This window comes from Corapipo altera, unplaced genomic scaffold (assembly GCF_003945725.1).
Source record: "Corapipo altera isolate COAL_440 unplaced genomic scaffold, ASM394572v1 44b, whole genome shotgun sequence".
NCBI lineage: Eukaryota > Metazoa > Chordata > Aves > Passeriformes > Pipridae > Corapipo > Corapipo altera.
Window position 1 is genome coordinate 409610 of NW_020884932.1, and position 22214 is coordinate 431823.

The window sequence follows — 22214 nt, forward strand, 5'->3', positions numbered from 1 at the left end:
CTCATTGACTTTGGGAGAGGCTGGGTCAAGCAAAGGTGCTGTATGCACAGGTGTCCACCTGCTTAGGCGATTCAACCTCTTGTACCAGGCTCATCATGCTCTCGGTGGTTTATTCAAGCTCTAATGGTCTCTGGTTTGCTCTGGTGAAGCCTGACCTTATCAAACCCCAACACGTGAATGTGACCTGCTGCTGCTGTCACAGTTTCCCCAGTGGGAAGGAACCTTCCTCCAGTAAGGATGCAGGTGCCTTCGATCTGCCAGGTTTTCCTGGTGGATTTGGAGCCATGTACTTATCATATGGATGGCTGCCTTCTGCTTTAGCATGTATATTATGAGTGGGAGAGAACCATCTCCCTAATTCATCAATGTCTCTCTGCAGGGCCTCTCTGTCGTCGAGGGAGTCAACAGCTCCTCCCAATTTAGTGTCATCAGCAAACTTAGTATTCCTTTGAGTGCTGCATCCAAGTCATTAATGAAGATGCTGAAGAGAAATGCAGCCCTGTGGAACCCCATTAGTGACTGGATGACAGGCCCGTTCACTCTAAGTCTTTGCACCCAAGCTGTGAGCCAGTTGCTCACCCATCACGTAACATGGTTCTCCAGCTGCATGCTGAACATTGTCTAGAAGGATACTATGAGAGACAGTATGAAAAGCTTTCCTGAAGAAAAAAAAAAAAATCACTGTTAGGGTAGTCAGGCATTGGAATAGATGGCCCAGGGAGATGGCAGAGTCACCATCCCTGGAAGTGCTCAAAAGGCGCCTGATTCTGGCACTGGATGATATGGTTTAGTGGTTATGGGGTTACAGTGGTAGCAGTGGGCTGGCGGTTGGACTGGATGATCTTGAGGGTCTCTTCAAACCCTCATGATTCCATGATTCTACGAAGTGGAGGCTGGTGGAGATCTGGGTGACAGATGAGGAGCTGCGAGTGGGCAATGAGAAGCAGAAAGCTCCAGGAAACTGGGGACAAAGCCGTGAGGGGAACCCGCCGGACTGCGGTGGGAGCGGGGGTGGCTGGGACCGGGTGGAGGGTGTGCACTGAATAACCCTGGGCAGGACCGGGTGGAGGGTGTGCACTGAATAACCCTGGGCAGGATCGGGTGGAGGGTGTGACTGAATAACCCTGGGCAGGATCGGGTGGAGGGTGTGACTGAATAACCCTGGGCAGGACGGGTGGAGGGTTAGCACCGAATACCCCAGCAGAGCGCCCGTCGTGAGCGAACCCCGGGCCGCGGGACCTGCCCCCTCCACAATGCCGTTCGCCCGGCCCGGGCATGCGCCGCAGCAGCCTCCGAGGGGCCGCCCGCCCCGTCACCGCCCGCCTTGGGCGGGGACACCGCGGGTGAGGAGGCGGCCGGGGCGGCGGGGCCGGGCCGGGTCGAGGGGCGGTCGCTGCCGCGGGCGGCAGGTGAGGCGGCGCGGCGTGGGGGCGGCCCGGGCACCGGCAGGGAGCGGGGCTGCGCCTCCTCTCCCTGCCGGTGAGGTGGCGGGGAGGCTCGGGAAGCGGGGCCGTGCCCCTCGTGATCGGTGGCGACCCCACGGCGGGAGGCGGATAACCCAGGGACACCCCCAGAGCGGGGCTGGCCCCGCGGCCATGGGCACCGTTCCGGCCCGGCGGCGGGCGGTGAGGGCGAGCAGTGCCTGCTCTTGCAGTGCCTGCTCTCGCAGGCAGCTGTTCAATTAAAACTCTGATAACCTCCCCAGAGGTCAAAGACGCTGCAGGTTGAAAGCCTGCCGGGGCAGGTAAAGATGTAATTATGTTCTCCTGACAATTTTCATTGATGGCTGGGTGCATTGGGAACCCCTCCCCGTCCCAGGCACCTGTCTTCCGCTTTGAAAGCTTAGCAGTGAATTTGTGAGTTTGGCCCCCGTGGATCGGTATTCCGCATCCTGCCCCGTTTAATTGTTGTGTGCTGACTAAGCATAGTGGAAAAGTTTCTCTTGCTTGTGGCACCTCTGGATGCGTTGCACATGCACGTTCTGAGGTCGGGCTCACCAGTGGCTGCTGGTGTCCCCTTCCTTCCTTCCAGCCCCTCACAATTAAACGGGTGTTTAAATGGGCTATTAAGATAAAGGCTGCTGTTTTGGGAAAAAAAAAAATAAATTGAAGAGGCACACTCTCCTCTGGTGTTGAGAATAATGACTGTATCTGAGCAACTGTTAAAGCCAAGGGAACATATCGGTGTTTTCACACCAGCACCATAGTTGGTTAACTATTGACATATGCTGACTTTTAAACGGTGACTGGCTGAATGATAATAAAATAGAAACGGCTCCTTTTGAGAGGGATCTCAAAACACTCGAACTGATCGATTGGGTTGTTAGCTCAAGCCTTGACTTAGCTGAGAACCAGAAGAGCTTTTATTCTCTGCCAGGACGTTCTCCCCGACACAAATCTGATGTATGTTAAACACATCAGCTGTAAGACAAGATGTGTATTTTGCAGTGTCATTTTCAAAGCCGTGGTAGATACCAAATGCGTGTACTAGATATAGGAAACCTGCCTTGCAGACTGCTTTTGTGCTGGGGTGCATTTTGAGCAGTTTATGATTGCAAGGTCGCAGCTTTACTTGGACTTCTGTGTTTTAATTAGCTGTCATCAGAGCTGGAGTTCGGCTTCCAACATTCATGAAGTGTGCCATGAACATGCACTCTAGGTACCTGGCTGATGTTTTGGGACTAATTGCCTGGAGCACTTTCTGTATTAAGCAATCTGCAAAATGGATGGACTGTGTGGAAATTCTTTTCCAGTTAAATTTCCAATCTCCTGAATCACATCCCACTGTGAACTTACTGAGATTTGCTTCAATCAGTTGAATATTCTCATCCCCCTTACTCTCACTCCCTTTCTCTTAAAATTTGTTGCTTTAAATTCTTCCATAAATGCTGTGGGTTTAAATGGTTCCCTGTAACAGCAGCCCACATTCAGTTACTGCTCCTCAGAGTTTTTAACATATCTGGCCTGTGCTCTAACACAGCAAGGTTTTTAGGAGGTGTTTTAAGACACAGAAGCCTAGAGATCCTCCACGAGTAAAACTATCATTTTATTCAAATAGTCAGAGCCATAGATGACTTTTCTCAGCAGAAGAACCTGTTTTCTGTTTAAAATGGCTTTTCCAAGTGGGACGTATCTAGGCTGTGAAGGAGCAGATTTTTCTAGGAAGTGGTGGGAGGCAGGAAATGAAAAAAGAAGGTGGTGCAAAAGAGAGCATTAAACCAGATCAGAGTACCAGATCAGAGGTCCTCAGCTGTGCACACAAAATTTCTTCAAGAAATTTCGTAGTCTTCTCACACTGTGGAATGGTAATTTCTTTGGCTGTGTTTCAAGATGGATGCAAATTCAGTTTTGTGGTTCACATCGAGGGGAAGAATGGGTCTGTGGGTCCACAAAGCCTGGAGAAGAGTGAGCTAGAAAGGGTCAGGGGAGTTTTGGCAAAAACGGGTGATGCTTCCCCTGTTTTGCTGGCTACTTTCCTGGGAGAGCCAGTGCCAGTGACTTATCACAGTGGGCACAGAGCACTGACAGTTAGCACTTGGTGGCTCTGCTGTGCTGTTATGAATGCATGACACGGGACCCTCCTGCTCTTTTTAGGTCTTTACCCCTTTCCTTCACCTCCTGTGGTAGCACGTGTTCCCTCCTCCTCCTCCATCAGCACACCACCTGCTCTAAAACCATTTTGCCACCTTCCCCCCTCAACTGTCTCTCCCTGTCCTAGAAGCAAACCAGTAGATGCAGTGTGCTGAAAGAAAGTAGGTTTCCTTTTCGCCTTCCAAGTACGCAGATTGGGCCCGGTGGCACAGGCAGGGGAGGCACAGCCACTCAGGCTTGGTCCTGCCGCACAGCGCCCAGCTCTGCTGGCGTTTGGAGCAAGCTGAGAGCGGGGCATTGAGCTCAGCAGGGTGGAGCCTCAACTGCAAGTTTTCAAAGCCAATTACTGGACGCAGCCTGTGTATGACAAGCTTCAGTTTCATTAGCTGCCTCCCAGGAGTATCGAGCTGTGCGGCTCACCTTTGCAGAGATCAGAGTCTCCTCTGTGATGTTATTAGGTGTTCTTAAAAATAGCTTCATCAATCCACTTTAAAAGAGCTGGTTTGCTCTGATAACAGTGCCTGCTGGTGCTTTTCCAGATAAGGAACTTGTCACTTCTCCTGCTGTCATACATGCAGCTTCTGCCCTATTTAGAATACAGCTTAAAAAAAGACTACAAAATAACCACCAGTCTTGTGTAAAGATTTATGTTTGGTTTAGGAACAACTGAACATTCCTTATTTAACTGCTTTGGACAGTATTGGTTTATTAATACGGTAGCATCAAACTAAGTGCAGAGTTGAGATATAACTTCACATACCCGTGTCTCGAGGAAATATTCATGATAACATCTCTTATGTAACAAAGTGACAACAGGCCAAAGATCTCTTTTTTTTTTTTTTTTCTGTCCCAATTAGAAGTTCATTAGCTTTAAAAAGAATCTGGAGTACTACATAGTGCCTGTATGGGTACAATCTATATGGTGGTGGGAAGCAACCAGACGAAATAGTATAAAACCAGTTTCAATCTCTTTTGAGGATCTGAAAAGTAGTTCCCAGCAGTATCATGGGGAAACTGCAATTGCAGGACATACCTAGTAATTCATTCTATAATGGTGTGTACAGGAGCAATGTTCTAATTTACTCATTTCTTTGATGTTTTGTGAGCAGACGGCATTTTTAAAAAGGTCTGTAAATTCTGTGGGAATTTGATAATGGCTAATTGCTGGGGGATCAGAAGAGAGTAGCAGTCAAAGTGAGGCTTGTGACTTCTCTGCTCTCAAAAGAGAGACAACCCTCTCTGCAGCCTCATTTTTAAGCTACTGTCCTTTTGGAAATTCTTGCTCAAGAATATTCACCGGTGTCCTCAGCGTAAATTTGAACTTGTTGATTAGTCTTCATTAATTGAACTGTGCTTTATGAACCGGTCACTTGTTACCACAGCTAAAAAGTACCAGGGAGATCATGGCTTGTTGGACACAGTGCACTGTGAATTTTCACATGCTGTTACTTCTTCGCTCTTTCCCTTGTTCTTGCTTGCTTCATTGTTCCTTTCAGTTTTCCTTTATCTGTTTCTGTCTCCTTTTGTCTGTGATTGTCTTAGGTTTGTTCATGTATTTTAAGCACCTGCTTAAGTGTTTGCAGCACAGGACCTGGGTACCTATTTGCACTGTGACATCAAAGGATCACATTTCAAAATTACAACTTTTCCTTTGAACAAGAAGGAAAAAAGGTTCCTGGTTGCTATGGTGATGAGTGCTATATAAATGCCTATAAATAAATAAACAGCTGATTCATGGACTTTGATTTGCACTATTTTTGCTTTTCTAATGAGATATAATTAAATATCAGAATGAGAGGAGGTTTCATCAATTTTATTAAATACATATTATTCTTAGGCCTCCTGTTTTACAGTATTTCTACTGAGAATGGTTAAATAGTAAGATCCGTATTTTTCTCTCTGTAGGGAGTTGATGGTTTGGAAAATCATAGTCTAGTATTTATAGAAAAACTTTAAGATGCAAAAAGCCACTCTGCTATAAAGGTGGTGTCCATTTTCAGTTTAACCAGAACATACATTTTGAGCTAAATACCTGTTTTTCTTATCTTTAAGATGCTGTTATTGCTGTCTCAACATTTAAGTTCCAGTCAAAAGTTGTCTGTAAATGTAATTATGTTCCTCTGCAGTATTTGAAACCCCACTGGTGCACAACAACAAAACTTGGAAATGTCACTGACTTTTCCTTTTATGTTAAAATGACAAAGGCAGAGTAAAAAAAAAAATCTAATATTCCTTGTTGAAGTTCGAGGAGGAGGGGAGAATTGACTTTTTTGTAAGTCTTTTGTTCTCAGGTCTGTGATGTAAAAGTAGCTTTCTGTCTCTGTGCTAAAGGTGATAATTGCAAAATGGATTGGATGGAGATAATAAACTGCTTCTTCAGAAGTCAGGGAGTAGCCCTTTTCATTAGCAATCTCTGGAGCCAGTCCACTCGCAGTTTCTGAAACTCAACTGCAGCCCAGTTCCCCAGCAGTGCACTGGGGTAATCCCCCCTCAAAGGTGTTTCTCACTCAGGAGATGGGTGTACTTTCTTTAACAACAAAGGAGAGTTTATAATGGAAGGAGCTTTCCTTAGGGGAAGGAAAACAGGTATATATGATAAACAGAAATACTCCTTTGTTAAAGGATCAGTCTGGTTTCTTGGTGGAAACTGATTTTGCCACAGTGGCCTGAAGAGAGATTTGCTGAGTCCTATGCTGTGGAGTGCAGCTTGTGCACTGGCAGCAAGTGGATCTGCTTTCTATCACAGCCACAGCTTTGTATTCAAAGAAGCTGTCAGATTTCCAAAGAACTTTGGAGAACTACCCTGTCCTGTTAAATGTTTGATAAAATAACACCACATCCTTCACTGTCTTCATTCCTCGTGTGCACTCTTCGCTTTACCAATTAAAAAATATATTTGACTACATGCTTCAGAGCGTGTGTAACTGGGAGGACAAGGATGCACAGCAGTTTTTTGCACTTACACACAACTACTTCTCACAGAGCAAAACATGTATCTGCACACAGCTATTGAAGGCAGGGGCAGAACAGGAGCAAGGAATGATGTCCCCGAAGGTCTCACTTTTAAACAGTGACAGCCTGACAGTTTGACCTGCTGGTCTCATCTGCCTTCCTCAGGTTGCATGACTGACAGTGGACAAGGCAATCCAAGGTCTCTCCCAAGAGGGTCACTGCAGAGGCTGATGAGGTCTGAAGGCAGCCTGAACTCAAAGAGAATCTGTGCTGACTACAGGAGCATCAGGGAGATGGGAAGGGCAGCAAACAGTGAGTCCTGAAAGTGCTTCAAGTTCACAGCTACTCCCAGGGTTATGGTGTACTGGAGACCACGTTGGTGCTGAAGCAGACCAGGCTCCAGAGTCATTGACAGAGTTTTCTCACTTGGAAAGCAGCATTATTAGTAGCACATACTGCCTTTAATGGAGAGGCATCTTTATTTAGAAGCCTTTTCTTAGGGTAGGAGGATTAAATATGCATATAGATATTTATGACAGGACAAGCTGTTGAGGACAAGCTGGAGGTACTGTGTGTCTGCTTTTCTAGCATGGATAAGACAAAGGGTGAAACAGTGAATATATACCAGATTTATTTTTTTTTCTTCAGTTCTACTTTTCTGTGGTTGGGATTTTTTTTTCTGTCAAAATTTTTTTTTCAATAGATAGATATGATCCAGGACCATCTGGTGGAATTTGCTGTTGTCACATCTAGGTTTTCTGATGTATTGCCTGTCAAGTTATGTTGTATGTTCAGATGAATTTCTCATATGATCTGCTGACAGCTACTGACAGCCCTGAGATGGGAAGTTGGAAGCTTGGGGGGAAGAAGAGAGGAGCAGAATTAGCTTTAAAAATGTAACTCGGATTGCTTTTGATTGTTGAGATTTTTATTTCTGGTACTTACAGGTGACTTTTTTAGTGAAGAAGTGAATGAGTGAAGAAAGGTGAATGAGTAACTTTAAACCAAACGCATCTAAGTGCAGCTGGAGTACTGTACTTCTACTTGCAATGTTTGTAGTCCACTCGTAGTTTTGTTGTTGATTTTTTTTTCTCTTTGACGCTACGTTCCTCACTCAATCTTTTTCTATCCTTACCTCTCCAGCTGTAGACAAGCTCACACCTACTTACAGTGGAGCCTTTTCTTCCTCCTTTACTCCTCAATCCTTACCCAGTCCCTCTTCAGAAAGGAGATCTCAAAACATTTCTGTATTTATTAGGATACCACCAGGTATCCTAATAATCATAGTATCTCAATATCCTAATCCTTATAGCATAATAATTCTGTAGTAAAAAGAACTAACATTTTTGACAAATTGGTATTAACCTTTGCAGACAGATCACATGTATAAAAGCAATAATCAACTCTGAAATAGCTAGAGTAATTCTTTTCTTGCTGATTTAATACTCAAATAATTAATTAAAGTGGGAGGGGTTTGATGTAGAGGTCCACAGTGCAATTGCATTTCCTCACACAATGAAAAAGATAATGCTGTACTTTGTAAACCAGAATCTGAACAAGCTATAAGCACTTCAGTTTTTTCCTCATTTTTTCTGCCATAATTTGAAACTCCTAGTAGCAATTAGGCTGGTGACAAGATAAATTTCACAACTTATCATTCTTCATTTTTTAATTGGCCAGATCAGAAAAGAAGTGATTTGTGTTTGAACTTTCAAGGTTTTTAGTTTATATAGTACTGGTAGAAAGCATAGTACAGAGACTTCTGAAGGGAGGAAGCCTGTTTGTAGACAGAGATGGGATTGCAGTGCAAAGGCATGTCCAGATGTGGTTCTGACACAGACTGTTCCCCTCTTCTCTCTCAAAGTTGTGGTAGTTATACTGGGCCTCTGGATCGTTACATCCTGCTAACTGTTGATGAAGTTGGAAGTCACCCTTGGGAAGGAAAAGACTTTCTTCCATGGGGGTTTGAAGCTGAACATGACAGTCCTCAGGCTCAGGGGGACTCTTGTTGCAGTTTGCTAAGGAAGAAGCTGGAAAGTATTTACTTGCCTCTAGTTATTCTTGTGTCTCCTCAATGCTACTTCCTGGCCTGGGGAATGTGAATGCCCGTCTGTAGCTGTAGACAAACCTTGTGTTAAGCTGACAAGGCCGGTAGACCCTGAATATAGGGACAGTGTTTTGTACTCCAGTCTTATTCCATACTTTGTGAGTATCAGATCAGGAGATTTGGAAATGATCCAACTCCTGTGCCGTTGTAGGGGAAGAATGGGTGTGCAAAGAGCTCTCTGGTTGTGGTGGGCTGTGTTGGATGGAGCACTGTTCTCATACTGATCAAGCATCAGCTCAGCTCCCCTTCTTTTCAGAAGAAGGGGACTTCGGAGGAAACCCCATGGATGGAATATGGCCAAATTCTCAGCCTGTAACATATTTGATAGCACTGCATGGTGGCGAGGCTGGTCTTCAGTCCTTTAAACACATTAAATTAACTCTGGGCAAGATTGCTGAGAAAAGGGTAATGAAGCAGGTCAGAAATGGGACGTGTGCACTCAAGCACATGCAGTGGGCTTAGTGCTCCAGGCAGCATTCCTGCAGGCACGTGGCTGGGGAGCAGCCAGGTCATGGAGCACACTGTGCTGTTGGTTAAATGTATCGCAGACCGCAGGTGCAGCCCAAATCACTTAGCCAGGCATGAAAGAGAAAGTCAGTCAGGGAGGAGAGCAATCCCATCAGGAGAAACTGGTGAGAGGAGCTGGATACAGTCTCGCTTAATGCTGGCTGGGTAGGGCGTATATTAGCCAGCACCCTCTCGGGAGCTGCCTCAGCCCATTGCAGCAAAAATTTCAGCTTCTAGTGGGTAGAGACTGATGAAGATCTCAATACATGTATTGTGTTGTTTCAGGTAGAGGTGGAGGTTGAGCAGATCTGCAATATGACTGACGTTGTTTGGTCTTCATCTTTATTTCATGTGATGAGGAGGTGGGAGGGTGGAGATTACTTGAAGTGCCTGGCTAGAGGCAGAACGTAATTTATCAGGGTTTCTTTGTCTGGAGGAGTACACAGCCCATATATAATGTAGAAACATGTTAAAAAATAGGGAGCTGTCGTCTTTTAAAATCAGTGAGCACTCAAGTCTGTTGGTTTAAAATCTTTCAGTATGTCTAAAATGAACCAAGAAAGTGTGTATAAATAGTACCAATAAAACTAAGCCCTTCATAAACTCAGAGTAATGTGTATTTTCCATGTTTTGGCTGAATTACCTGAAACTTCACGTAGATTTATCCTTGTCAGTTCTTCTGAAATCACATTTAATAGAGATGTTCTTTTCATATGTGATCTGTAAATAGATATTTTGTTTATTTCTACTGCAGTAAGTGTCAATTCCCCCACTTTTTTCCTCTCTTCCTTTGCATTCTTTTCTCTCTTCTTCTGATTTAAGCCTGGTGGCGATATGTTATAGTTAAATTATCAGAGAGGGAGAGGGGTGGTGGTGTCCTCTACCTCGTTGTTAAAAAGTCTATATTTTTGTTTTCTGCAGAGTACTAAGAGCAAGATAAATGAGCAGGGTATTGCCATCCTTTATCACAGTCAGAATGATAAATGACATGTCCTGGAAAGTTTAAAGATGTGTAAGAATGCAAATCCTTGGCCTACAAGGATGTGTGGTTGAAAGTGCTGATCCAGCTAGGAGTTAGGTACATCCTTAAATCTAAGCACAAGCATTGCTTCCATTGGTGCATACCTGGCACCACACTGAGTGGCGTAAGCAAAGCTCTTTCTGTGAAAGGAGTTTGATTTGTTTTAGTGGCTTGAACTAGGATAAAGAAATGAGCCTTTTCCTATCCCCTGGAAGAGTAGTCTGAGAGTAGTTGCTCTTCTGTGCTACTGTCCTTGACTCTATGGTATGAACTGATGTAGATGGAAACCCTAATGGTTTGGTGTTTGCTGCCTCACAGATGCATCCATCCACTTCTCCTCCTTGCTTTTCACACTCTGCCCATGTCTGCTAACCATGAGCAGAAGAACAGCTTGTCTGTAGTAGCCAATAACACCTTGTCTGTAGCACAGCACCTTGGCCTAGAAGGGTGGAAGTGTTAGAAGAGACTGAGGATGTTACATGGGAGTGCATAGCTTTTCCTCCCTTGTGAACAGGGAAATATGTAGAAATTTTCAGTCGTGTACAATTCAACTTCTTTCCCTCCTGCCCAATGTAAAAAGCCTTTGGACTGAAACTCTGTACACTGGCTTGTTCTCCACCAGCCTGAGAAAGAAATCTCTTGGAAAAGTGGCTAAAGGAGGGTAGCTGGTTTTTTTTCTGGCTGCTGATGGCCGTGTGCAGCAGGCAGAGGGGTCTGGATCTTCAGCATCTTCATTAACAACTTGGACACAGCACTCAAAGGAATACTAGGTAGGTTTGCTGATGACACTAAATTGGGAGGAGTTGTCAATTCCCTCGAGGGCAGAGAGGCCCTGCAGAGAGACCTAAACAAATTAGAGAGATGGGCAATCTCTCACCAACCCTATGACGTGTAACAAGGCAAGTGCTGGATTCTGCTCCTGGGATGGAGCAACTCTGGTTGCATGTAGAGACTAGGGAAGGAAAGGCTGGAGAGCAACGCTATGGAAAGGTACCCAGGGGTCCTGGTCAATGGCAAGTTGAACATGAGTCATCAGTGCCCTGGCAGCCAGGAGGGCCAGCCATGTCCTGGGGGACATCAGGCAAAGCATCACCAGCCAGTCCAGAGAGGTGACTGTCCTACTCTGCTCTGCACTGGTGCGGCCTCAGCTTGCATATTGTGTGTAGTTTTGGGCACCGCAATATAAAAAAGACATTTAGCTCTTAGAGAGTGTCCAAAGGAGGGCCACGAGGATGGTGCAGGGTCTGGAGGCGAAGCCGTATGGGGGCAGCTGAGGTCACTTGGTTTGTTCAGCCTGGAGGAGACTGAGGGGAAACCTCACTGCGGTCTTCAACATCCTCACGAGGGGAAGCGGAGGGGTGGGTACTGATCTCTTCACTCTTGTGACCAGTGACAGGAAATGGCGTGAAGCTGAGTTGAGGGAGGTTTGGGTTGGATATTAGGAAAAGGTTTTTCACACAGAGGGTGGTTGGGCACCGGAACAGGCTCCCCAGGGAAGTGGTCACAGCACCAAGCCTCCTGAGTTCAAGAAGCATTTGGTCAACACTGTTGGGCACATGGTGTGATTCTTGGGGTGTCCTGTGCAGGGCCAGGAGTGGGACTCAATGATACTGATGAGTCTCTTCCAACTCAGCACATTCTATGATTCTGTGATCTTTTCTCTATCTGGGTCTTTTCCCAGTTGTCCTTTAGTAAAAGGCTCTGTTTTTAATTTCCCTGTCTGGTCTTTTTTGTTCTCTACAGCAGTCTTTGAAGGTTACACATTCTTCTGCTGTATATCTTTTGTCCAAGTGCATCATCTTTCTGTTCTCTATTCCCTTCCTACTTGTTTCTTCTCTTCCTTTATTTTAGTCCTGTGTTCGCTTTATTCTTTTGGGTTGTTTTTGTTTAGGTTTGAGAAGAGATACACCTGAGTTTAAGTATAGTTGGCTATTTGGACTTAACTTGGAAGTTTTCCTTACAAATGCTAAGTAAGCAAATGGCTCAGTAATTTGCCCCTTCATTTCTTAAAGCTTTTTCCAGTGACAGCTGATAAGTTTCACTAACTTTTCCCATCCTACAGTGCAGCTTTTGTTGCCATTTGATAATCTTTGGCACCAAAGCTTTCTTTGTCATACCTGTGAGAGGCTGTGCTGCACAATTCTTACATCTGAACCAACTGATGTTTCCCTTTTCCATTGTAAAATATTTCAGCTTTTCCTTTCAAAACACACATGCAAGTGTCCTCCTCCCCTCTGGTCTTTGACTCTGCCTTATAAAACTGAAACAGAGATCTAGGTAATCACTGACAGCAGGACTTCTCTGCCCAGTTGCATCCAGAAGCCCCTTCTTCAGCTGCTAGATGTTCTGAAGGCCACATGTGAGTAAAAAGGGGCCAAGGGGCATTTTGATGTTAAGCAAGGATTTCTTGGTTCTTGTGTGGAGAAGGCGTATATGGAGCCTGGGATTAAAGGTGAGAGGCGTAAGAGTTTATCTGATAACAGAAGGGGGGTTTTTGTATTTTTGAAAAAGTGGAGTTTGCACTATCCAGCTTACTTGCCTAAGTTCAACTGAGAAAATGTAATTTTCAGTAAAAATGGTTCATTTTTCTGTTGCAAAGATTTCTTTGTAATGGTGTTAATTGCCTTTCCATCTTTTTACTCTTTTACCTTAACAATTTGATTATGCGTGTATTTTTGCTCTCTAGAGATGGTGGGTGCGATACAATCTCTGTTATAAACTGTTATCATGTAATTAGCAGGGAAAGATGTCTCTCAGGTCTGATCTGCTGGCTTCTTTGTTGCTCAAGAAGGAAAGAGGAGCTGAATTACTGGGTTTGAGTCCTTGACTGCAAGTCCTTGTTGTGTAAATTTGACATAGGTGACTTCTGTTTCAGAGAACCATCTCCTTCACTTTGGAGCTTTGTAGATGTTAGGACCATGCTTTAATGACTGCAAGGAATTCTAATGAGTTTCCTGGTTGTGCTCTATGTGCCCCTTGTACGAAGTGGGCTTGCACGCAGATCTTCCTTATTTATCTAGTTATGCTCTCGGATAGTAGACCGTATAGTTTTTAAAGATTCCTCTTACAAAGTCTTGCAGCTAACAACTGAAAAATAAGCTTTGCTCTCCCTTCTCAGCTTCCTGTCTTCTAAACCAGCCTGTTTGGGATGTTTCTGCTACATTCTTCTCAAAGCCATGCTGAGAGATTTTAATTTCTTTTGGTGCTAAAATTTCACCCATTATGTTTTAGGGCCCAGTTTTGCACACTGTTCTGTGAATAACACCTCCCTGCAGTGGTGTACTAGTGTGAATGTGTTTTGTTCTAGGAGTGGTACCCAACTGAGAGTTTAGACCCTGATTTCTTTAAACTCAGACTCATTTGCAGTTTTAAACTGTATGTGAATTTTGAATCACTGGTGACCAATGAAATATTTAAGCACAGTCTTTGGAAATGCCTTGAAGGTATTTGAAACCATCTGCCTCTGTCCCTTCTTTTGTCCCAGGGGAAAAACCCTCTTTAGTTTGGGTGTAGGGGCTTCAGAAGGGAAGTGCTTTGTAATTGTCGATGATTCCCTGCATGTGATGGGGTTTTGCATTTGCTCGTGGCAAGCAGACAGTCAGATGTAGTTACAGAATGATCACAGTCCATTGCATGGGACATTCACTGGTTAGGCTTTGATGAGCTGGAAATGAGTGAGCTGTGAATTGCTTTGTGTCTTCCTTTGCTGTTGTTTTCCCCTCTCCTGGCTGGCCACCTGTAATGTAAACTGAGTGCGATGTCGGTGGTTTGTGAATTGGAATCCCTTTGCACTGGAAGATCAGTTTCCCCAGCAGATGAGCCTTTCATCTGTACCTATGAGGACAAAAAGCCCTCTCCAGAAAGGTGTGTGACAGCACTTTCATGACCTCTTTTTTGCACTGACTCAACAATATCGTAAACTCACCTTTGTGAGCCAAACCAGACTCAGGCTGTTACTGCTGTTGTCATTTATTTCAATTTCTATTTCAATATTTTCCTGCTTACCTTTCACAACGGATGGAAGGAGTGAAGGGAGGGAAGAGGAGGAGGGGTGAAAAATAAAAAGGTGCACAAAGATTAGTATGCTGTGTAATTTCCTCTTTTAGAAGGAGGGGAGAGACACACCTGGGAAAATAGGTTATCAGACCTCTGAGCATATATGAAATACTCTGCTTTCTAATAGACACTGTGGTGTTGCATCGAGGCAGTCACTTACTCAGCACTAAAACTATATGACCAGATTCATTTTGAGAAGAAATTATGTGGTTTTCTCTGTGTCTCCATTTTTACTACCCTTAGATAAGTTAGGGCCCTTGGTGCTTATCACTTTTTAATGATTTGTTCTTACCTCTGCTCCTTGCTTCTGGCTGTTTGCTCTTTACTACTTAGGTTGTTACTCATGTTCATGTAGAGTTAATAGAAAATGAAGATTGGAGTTGCTCTCACCTTCCCTTCTCCTGTAAGGTTGCCTGGGACAGCTCCACGCACATTTATATATGGCTTTGCAGCTTCTTGGCTTCTGAGTATGTTATAGTTGTATCAAAGTATAAAACTAAGGCTGAGAAGCTTATTCAAATCAATTTCTTTGGATTTATAAAGCCACTGATTAGTTGTCTTTTAATGTGGGTATAAACTTAGAAGAAAAATGTAGTCTCTGTCTTACTTTTATATGAATTTTGCAACAGTCATATGTATTACATACCTGTATATATATACTTAGCACAGAGGTCATAAATCAAGCTATTATACACAAAGATCTCTAGTCCTTGCTTAATTTATGTGCATGTCTTGTCACACTGGAACACTGTTAGGTACATGCTTATTTTTAAGCATTAAATATATTCAAACAAATTAGAGAAGAGGGTTTTTATTTATGTATATTTTGGTTTTCAGTTTGGTTTTCATCACTTCAATGGTAAAAAAATGGTGGTTATTTTGTGTCCCTTGGCAAGATGGTTGTTTTCTAGTCAGTCCTCAGCCCCTGACTTGGGTGCTTTCTCCTTTCCCGTACTTGCTGCATTAATACAGATGCAGATTTGGGTCTTTCTAGTTGCAAGAGAAGCTTTCTGTGGCTGTAGCTTTAATCCCTTTGCCTGGAAAGATGGTTTGGCTACCTCAGCAGATTGTTCCTGTCAGCCTCCAGGATAGATTATAAGCGCATCATTCTGCCATGGAAAGGGTAAAGCTGGATGAGCCAAAGCAGGAAGGTTCTGCCTGTGATGATAAATGTCCTCTATCTCTGACCCCTCCAGACCTGGAATGGGTCTCACTGCCTGTGGCCAATATATATGTATATATTTTAGTCTTGTCTTTTCTTCAAGGTCACAAGAACCTTCCTCTTTGAGGATGATGGGTATGACAGCACGTATGCCCTTACTATGGCTCATCTTGGGAATGCTTTGCAAGTGAGAGGGTTCAGACCTGCTCAGCCTTGCCTGTGCTTGGGTAGTGCTGCAGGACTCTCATGATGGCTAGGTGGCTTCTGCAGGGAAAGGCTGCATCAGCAGCAGTGCCAGCAGAAGCCTTGAGGTAGAAAAGCACATTCCGATGTAGGAAGCTATCTGGAGAGCCCTTGATGTCTTGAAATACGGTGTAAAGTAGCTGAAAGACTACTCTATTCTTGGCTTTGCAAATATCAGCACGTGGATCCAAAGCTGTACAAAATGAATGAGGGCAGATGTTTCTAACTGGAGCTGTTTTAAACAGCAGTTGGTTTATCAGGCTGATGTTGCTCTTCTCTCAGTGACAGGTTACACTTCAGTTATTTGAAGAGATTCTCATTGTGAAGTACTTGACTCAGCATTTGATGCAACAGAGGCAGCAGATCTTGTCAGCAGGAAGGAGGGGAACAGAAATGAGCTGCTGTGGCAGGCTTGGGTAAGAAACCTCCCATCAACAAAGGTCCACCACTGAATAGCAGCTGTGTCAGTGGTTTTGCAGATGTTCCTCTTCCAACAGATACTTTCTGCATTTTCTCTGAAACTTTCACCTTCTTGCATGTATTAAATGTCATATCTGCTATTTCTGGGGGTGTTATAACCTGCACACGAGTGGGGTCACAAGGAGGGTAGTAGGGAAATGATGCATTGATTTATTGGTGGGATCAATTAACCACCTTATTTTTTATTACGACTCCAATAAATATAACAGCATGTTAATATACAAAAAAAAAAACCCAACAACAAACAAACAAAAAAGCCAACCTCAAATCAGGCTTGAACCTCTTCCTCTCACTGCCGTACCCTTGATAAATATGCCTAGATTCAATAGTCCTTCCATGAATTTTCAAACTGACAAGGGCATGAAGAAGTTCTTCCCAGCTATTGAACTGTAAATTGTTGCATATGGCACCTGGAGGAGTTGGAATGGGTTTGTACAAGTAATTCAGTGTATTCATCACACTTTCTCTAATGCATGCAGTGGTTCACATTGAAGCTGAGAAAGATGATTCATATTGATTTCTTCTCTCCCCCCTGTCAGTAGCAGCAGTAGCCCTCAGAGCAACATTTGAATGCCTGGCCCACAGCCATGTGTTACTACTTCTCTGCTGGGCCTTCTGATGGTACTGTAATCAGATGGGGGACAAGATAAGAACTGTTCTTTTCCATGGGGAAAATCAGACTGGGGTATTTAATTTGATTATATATTTAAGTTGGCCAGCAAGTATTTTTCAGTCCTATGGCCTATGCTGTCAGGAAATACCCTTTTTTTTTTTTTTTTTACCGCCTATCTAAGTTATCTTATATGATTTGTGAGACTTTATGCTCTATTCTGAATTTTCATGTGAATATTAGCACCCCCAGGATATGCTCCCTACCCAGAACATGGACTTTTTGAGTTCCCTTAGCATCAGTCTAAGTGGTTACACTAGGGGAGGGGTATCCTGTGATACTGTGCTCCTATCAGTTGTTAATATTTGTGTTAATATTGTTACTGTCATATGAATAGGGTTGGGTTGTATGGTGGCTGCATCCCTTTAAAATGTGAGGATATGGAGTACAGGTGTGTCTGAAGGGGGTGTTGGAGGTAAAACAATCTGTTTGCAATTACGAGACTCAAAATGGCAGTAAACCTTTTTATTTCCCCTGATTTGATTTAGATTCTCCTTTAGCTTGGCTCTGAACTATATTCCTGTCATGCTGCTGTTCTAGCTACCTCCGGGCATTTGTCAGAGACTGGCTAATTGAAGCACGCACTCCAGCTTGGATCGAAATTGCTGTTTTGATTAAACTTGTAGACGCTACTGCTGCTTCCTTGTGGAGTTCTTCTCGTGAAGTACTAGGACTTTGGTTTGTAGGTTTTGGTTCTGCAAGGTTTTTAGGAAAGCATGAAGGCTCTGAATATAGCAAAAAGTGGAAGGTTAGGGCAAAGGCGGCATCAGGGAACAATCCTATCACAGAATCATAGAATATTCTGAGTTGGAAGGGACCCACAAAGATCACTGAAGTTCTCAACAGTTCTGGAAAAACTGCAGCCCACTTCCAAACCAGTTGCATAATCCCATGAAGGCAGTGAAATTCTTGGTCATCTTAAGCCCTATCCTTCGGATACTTCCACACAGTTTTTATATATCCACGCCATAGATCTAAGTGCCTGACAGTTCCTAAAATGCAAGTTTTGTGTTTCTGTTATGTCTCTTCTTTTGCATACCTTGGCACCCCTACGACGTTCACATTCAAGGGTGTTTTTCCTTTCAACAGGTATATTTTGCTGTGATGTTAATATCTTAATTTCCTAGGACATCTGTGAGACTTGCTGGTTTTGACTACCCTGTTTGTCTCAACAGAGAGGAAGAAGGGGTTCTCTTCCTTTTCCTCCAGCCTTCTCAGGACAAGTCCATGCTGGCAGGACCTCCAACTTCAGGCTAAGTTGTGGCCATGGGAGACTTTGCCAGATATGCAGGAGGCTCCGTGGCCCTTTGCATGGCAACTGTGGTGGGAATAGAAGATGGGAGGAAGGTGTGTTGGGAGCAGAGTTTGTCAGGCTTATAGTTGCTGCTCCAGCAGCTTTTTTTCAGAGCAACAGTGACAGAGCTGATAACTTATTCCTCTCTATCTTTTATCATGTTTACACTGTCACCTGTAGTCATGGAGGCCTGGCTCCTATCTTCAGCCCTGGAGCCCATGGAGATGAATACAGCCTTGGAGTACACAAGAGGGTTTGATTGTTGGTAGATTTTTACCAGGAAACTGTTGCTGTCTTTGTGGCTTCTGGTGTGATACATGCTACCCAGATACCTTTGACAATTTCAGTCTTTTCCTCTGTAAAATGGGAGATGTGTTTGTTCAGATGAGGTTTTGGTGATGAAGGCTTCATATTGAAGTGTCATCTGAGAGAGGGCAGATGATCTGCTGCTGCCTAGGCAAAAATAGTTAACAAGTAATGGCTGTGGGAAGCACCAGGGTGAGGCCATGAGCCATACCCAGGGATCTCCCAGGCAATGTCTTACCCTTGGTTTCTCATGTCCGTCTAGGTGAACATCATTTACTTACCAAGCTGCTCTTAGGAGCATGAATTATCTCAGATTCCTTTATAGACACATTGGCACTAATTACATTTGCAGGCCTGCAGTTGGCAAAGCTGTAGGAGAGGGAATTGGTTTATCTCTGTCACCCTGCTGACCTGTCATTACTGATGACAAAATGGGAACTTGAAAGAGCTCAAGTGACACCTGGCTTGAGTCAGAACAGCTACTGAAGCCGTCTCCTGCCTTGGGAACGAGCAGGTGACTCTCCCACACCATTCCTCTGCACACACATTGCATACAGTGGCAGGAGCAGGCTGGTATGTCCCTGCAGTGCTGCTAGGTAGTTCCTAGCAGGGATGGAGGGGTTATTAGAGTGAATAGTTTAGTATATGACAAAATCACATAGCAAGCAAGCATATATTTTATATGTAAAAAATATGCACATATCTGTGGAGGAGAATAAATACCTGCTAAATTTCAGGCTGATGTTGAGGTGTAACCTGTGTGTGTGTGTGTGTGTGTGTGTGTAAAACATGTTATACCTTTGTAAACCTAAGATTTTTGTAAAACTTGTGCCCTACATCTCTTAAGCCTGGAAGTATATTATGCTTAACACAGTTGAACAAAGTGACGTTTGGCCATTGAGATGCTCTTCCAAAACTACCTTTTTCCCTGTCAAAGTATATTCTTGCTTAGGAATTTTCAATATTTCGCTGAAGTCCTGGTCCTTTTGCCATGAGTTTTAATGTTAGCTTTTGCAGACTCCACTCTGTGTGTGGAATCTCAGTCTTGGTGTCCAGATACCAATTGCTTCCTTTGTCTCCTTTTGTACTTATCAGTACAAAGACTTTTTTGTTAGTTCAGGCATGAAATTTTTTTTTGCTCTCAAACTGAGATGCACTTTTGGTTCAAAAGCACTGCAGGAAGAACAATTTCTTATAGAGTGTCCTTCTGGGACTATAAATAATAAATGCTGTGACTCAGAGTGACGCAGGCAACATACATGTGCAAGGCAAAGATTCAGTAAATAATGATTTACCTGTGCTTTGTCAGCTCTAAACCAAGAGGGATCTATTCAGACTTCTTTGCTAGCTTGATGAGTTTTGTTTGTGCTGTACTGCCTTTTAGGAGTTCTAAAACATGAACTCTGTTTCTTTTGTGCTGCTGTTTCTGAAGGCCCTGTATGAGAGGTATTAAATATTTATCAAACCCTTAGTTCTGAGCCAAGACCTCCTATTCAAACCTCACTGACTTGCAGTAGGTGCTGACTGTGAAGAGCTTGGAACTGCCACACCTAGTGCCTTATGGTGCAGTAGTAATGAACAGTTATTATTTCAGAGTCGTTGGAATGATTTGATTATGCTGTGTGTGTGTGTTCCACTTTAACGATGTAGTTTTGTACTTTGTGGTGTGGCAGATTGACAACAGGACCCTCTTCAGGACTGGGATTAAATTATCCAACTCTATGTGAAGTGATAAATTGTACCTGTGAAATCTATGCATATAACTCATTCCATTGGTATTCATAGATAGAGGACCAGGCTCTATATGTTGTCCTTTCTTCCCCACTAAAATACACACCAGACATGGTGTGTCCTGGTTATCAAGGGTCCCATGGACACAGCCGAAAGTCTGTAGAGTCAGTGGAAAGGCTTCTGTTACAAGCAGTGGTAGGTCGTGCAGTGGAGCTTTCTGAAGTGCAGAAAACACAAAGTCAAGATGTGTTTTCTCAAGTGAAGTCAGCTACAAACCTAACTCCACTCCTCGACTTTCAAAATTCAGAGGAAAAACATCAGACTTGTTCCACATGAGGCAGCATCTTTGTATTCAGAGGGGCCAGGGGCCAGTGAGATGGTCTAAAAAGAGAAGTGTGTCTCTGGATATCCTTAGTCCTAACAGGGCAGGGTGGAGACACTGGGCAGGTTCTCTTCTATTTGCTCTTTTTTTTATTATTTATTTCCCCCAGACAGCTGTGACTGACCAGTGTCCCTTTGAGATCCTCTCAGGACAGGCATAGGGTCATGCTGTAGTTCAAAGTCCACCTTAAGTGAGTAGAAAGAGGTGTTACAGAACTTTTCATCGTTTTTTCATCCTTCTTATTTCACCTGTTAGGTTTCACTTTAAGGGAAAAATCCTCACAGATAGTCAACAAGATGTGTCCTGCAAATATACAGTCAACACGTTTACAGAGAGCCTTGTATGTTTGCTTGTGATCTGTTTGCAAGTATATCCCTGAGGCTGGAATTTCCTTTCTGTGTTCAGTGATGTGACTTCCTGCCATGAAGCCTTTGGTGAATGCTGTGGGCAAAGCTGGGTTATCATCCACATGTAGATCCTGCTGTGGGATTACGACTGGAAATGTTCCCGGTGAGTACTGTCAGATTTGCCGTCTTCAAGAAGCTGCTCAGTCCCCACAGGTTCAGGCTCTGCTGAGAAGATTGGTGTAAGGCACTTTTTCACCTCCATGACCTTCAGCTTGTGTGCAGTAAGAGACTTTCATAAGCTTCAGGATCGTTTCTGTGCCTTCGTATTTAAGAATTACTTGTTTCCACCGAAAAAGATAACTTTATTTTGAAAATACTGTTCCCTGGATCTCTGAAGGAGGGCAGTCACAGCCAGGTTCAACACCAAGCCGTTTGCTGACCGTCACAGCTGGGAAATTGCTTCCCTGGTGCCAAGAGAATTGCTAGAAAGCATGACAGAAGGCTTTCACGTCCTCTAGCAAGAGGCTTTTTTTTTTTTTCCTTTCTCTCCTGTTGTTTCCTTCTTTTGTGTGATGTGTTTGGAGTAACAGTAGCATTAATGATACCCAAAAGCAGGATTTCTAAAATGCATGTGTGTGTGCGTGTCCCCTCCCCAAACCAGTTTGCCGCCTGTCTCCCAAGACACGCTCAGCTCCGTGAAGCAGCACGGCGGTGTTTGTTTCAGTGTGGCTGCCCGTTGGGGATTTGCGGGAATACTGCAGCAAATCATCCTGCATGCAAGGCTGACCTCTGGGAGGCTAACAAATTGAGGTGAGCCAGCTGGAGCGATAGGACACTGCCGGCGGACAGAGCATGCTCAGACCTGGGGGAGAAAGGTAGCTCAGGCTGCAGATGGTGCACGGGTTACGGTGCTGAGAGCTGATAGAAAGGATTTTTCCTTTTTCTTTGTGGTGGTGAGGAAAGAAGAGGACTGGAGAGTGTTCGTTCCCCTGCAAAGCATAGCCTTAAGGTGTCTTTTTTCTTTCTTCTGTGAAAGAGAGGCACTGGATAGCCTTTCCTGTTATTTAGCAACACCAGGTATGCGTGCATGTGCTGGAAACACTGATCTACCAGTGATAGTAGTTCCAAGACTAGAGAGGTTGCAGATGCTCTGAATTACTGCATTTTTTTGGTGGGTGTCATTGTAACTGTGCTCTGTTTGCTGTGCTGATCACATACGGCTCTGAATTCAGTTTTGCTGGCAGTCCTGGCTGCAGTGTACTTCGGGAGGGGGGGAGGTTAGCATGTTTTTGATGATATCTCCTTGCTCCCCCCTCCCCGCAACTTCACACTGAGTCTCTTCTCTGTGCCTGTGCACATGTGGGAA

General features: G+C 44.1%; 1 protein-coding gene across 15 annotated transcripts in view; it reads left to right on the top strand.

Annotated features, from left to right (window-relative positions):
* Positions 1–989: 989 nt before the first annotated feature.
* The window catches only part of POMGNT2 (protein O-linked mannose N-acetylglucosaminyltransferase 2 (beta 1,4-)), a 31407-nt gene continuing 10182 nt past the window's right edge, over positions 990–22214 (top strand). For 3 of the 15 annotated variants that reach the window (XM_027659478.1, XM_027659479.1, XM_027659486.1), the window contains exons 1-3: positions 1388–1409; positions 3594–3727; positions 20907–21011. The gene's annotated coding sequence lies outside the window, so the exon portion shown is untranslated. The other 12 variants (XM_027659475.1, XM_027659477.1, XM_027659482.1 and 9 more) reach the window with 9 other exon arrangements.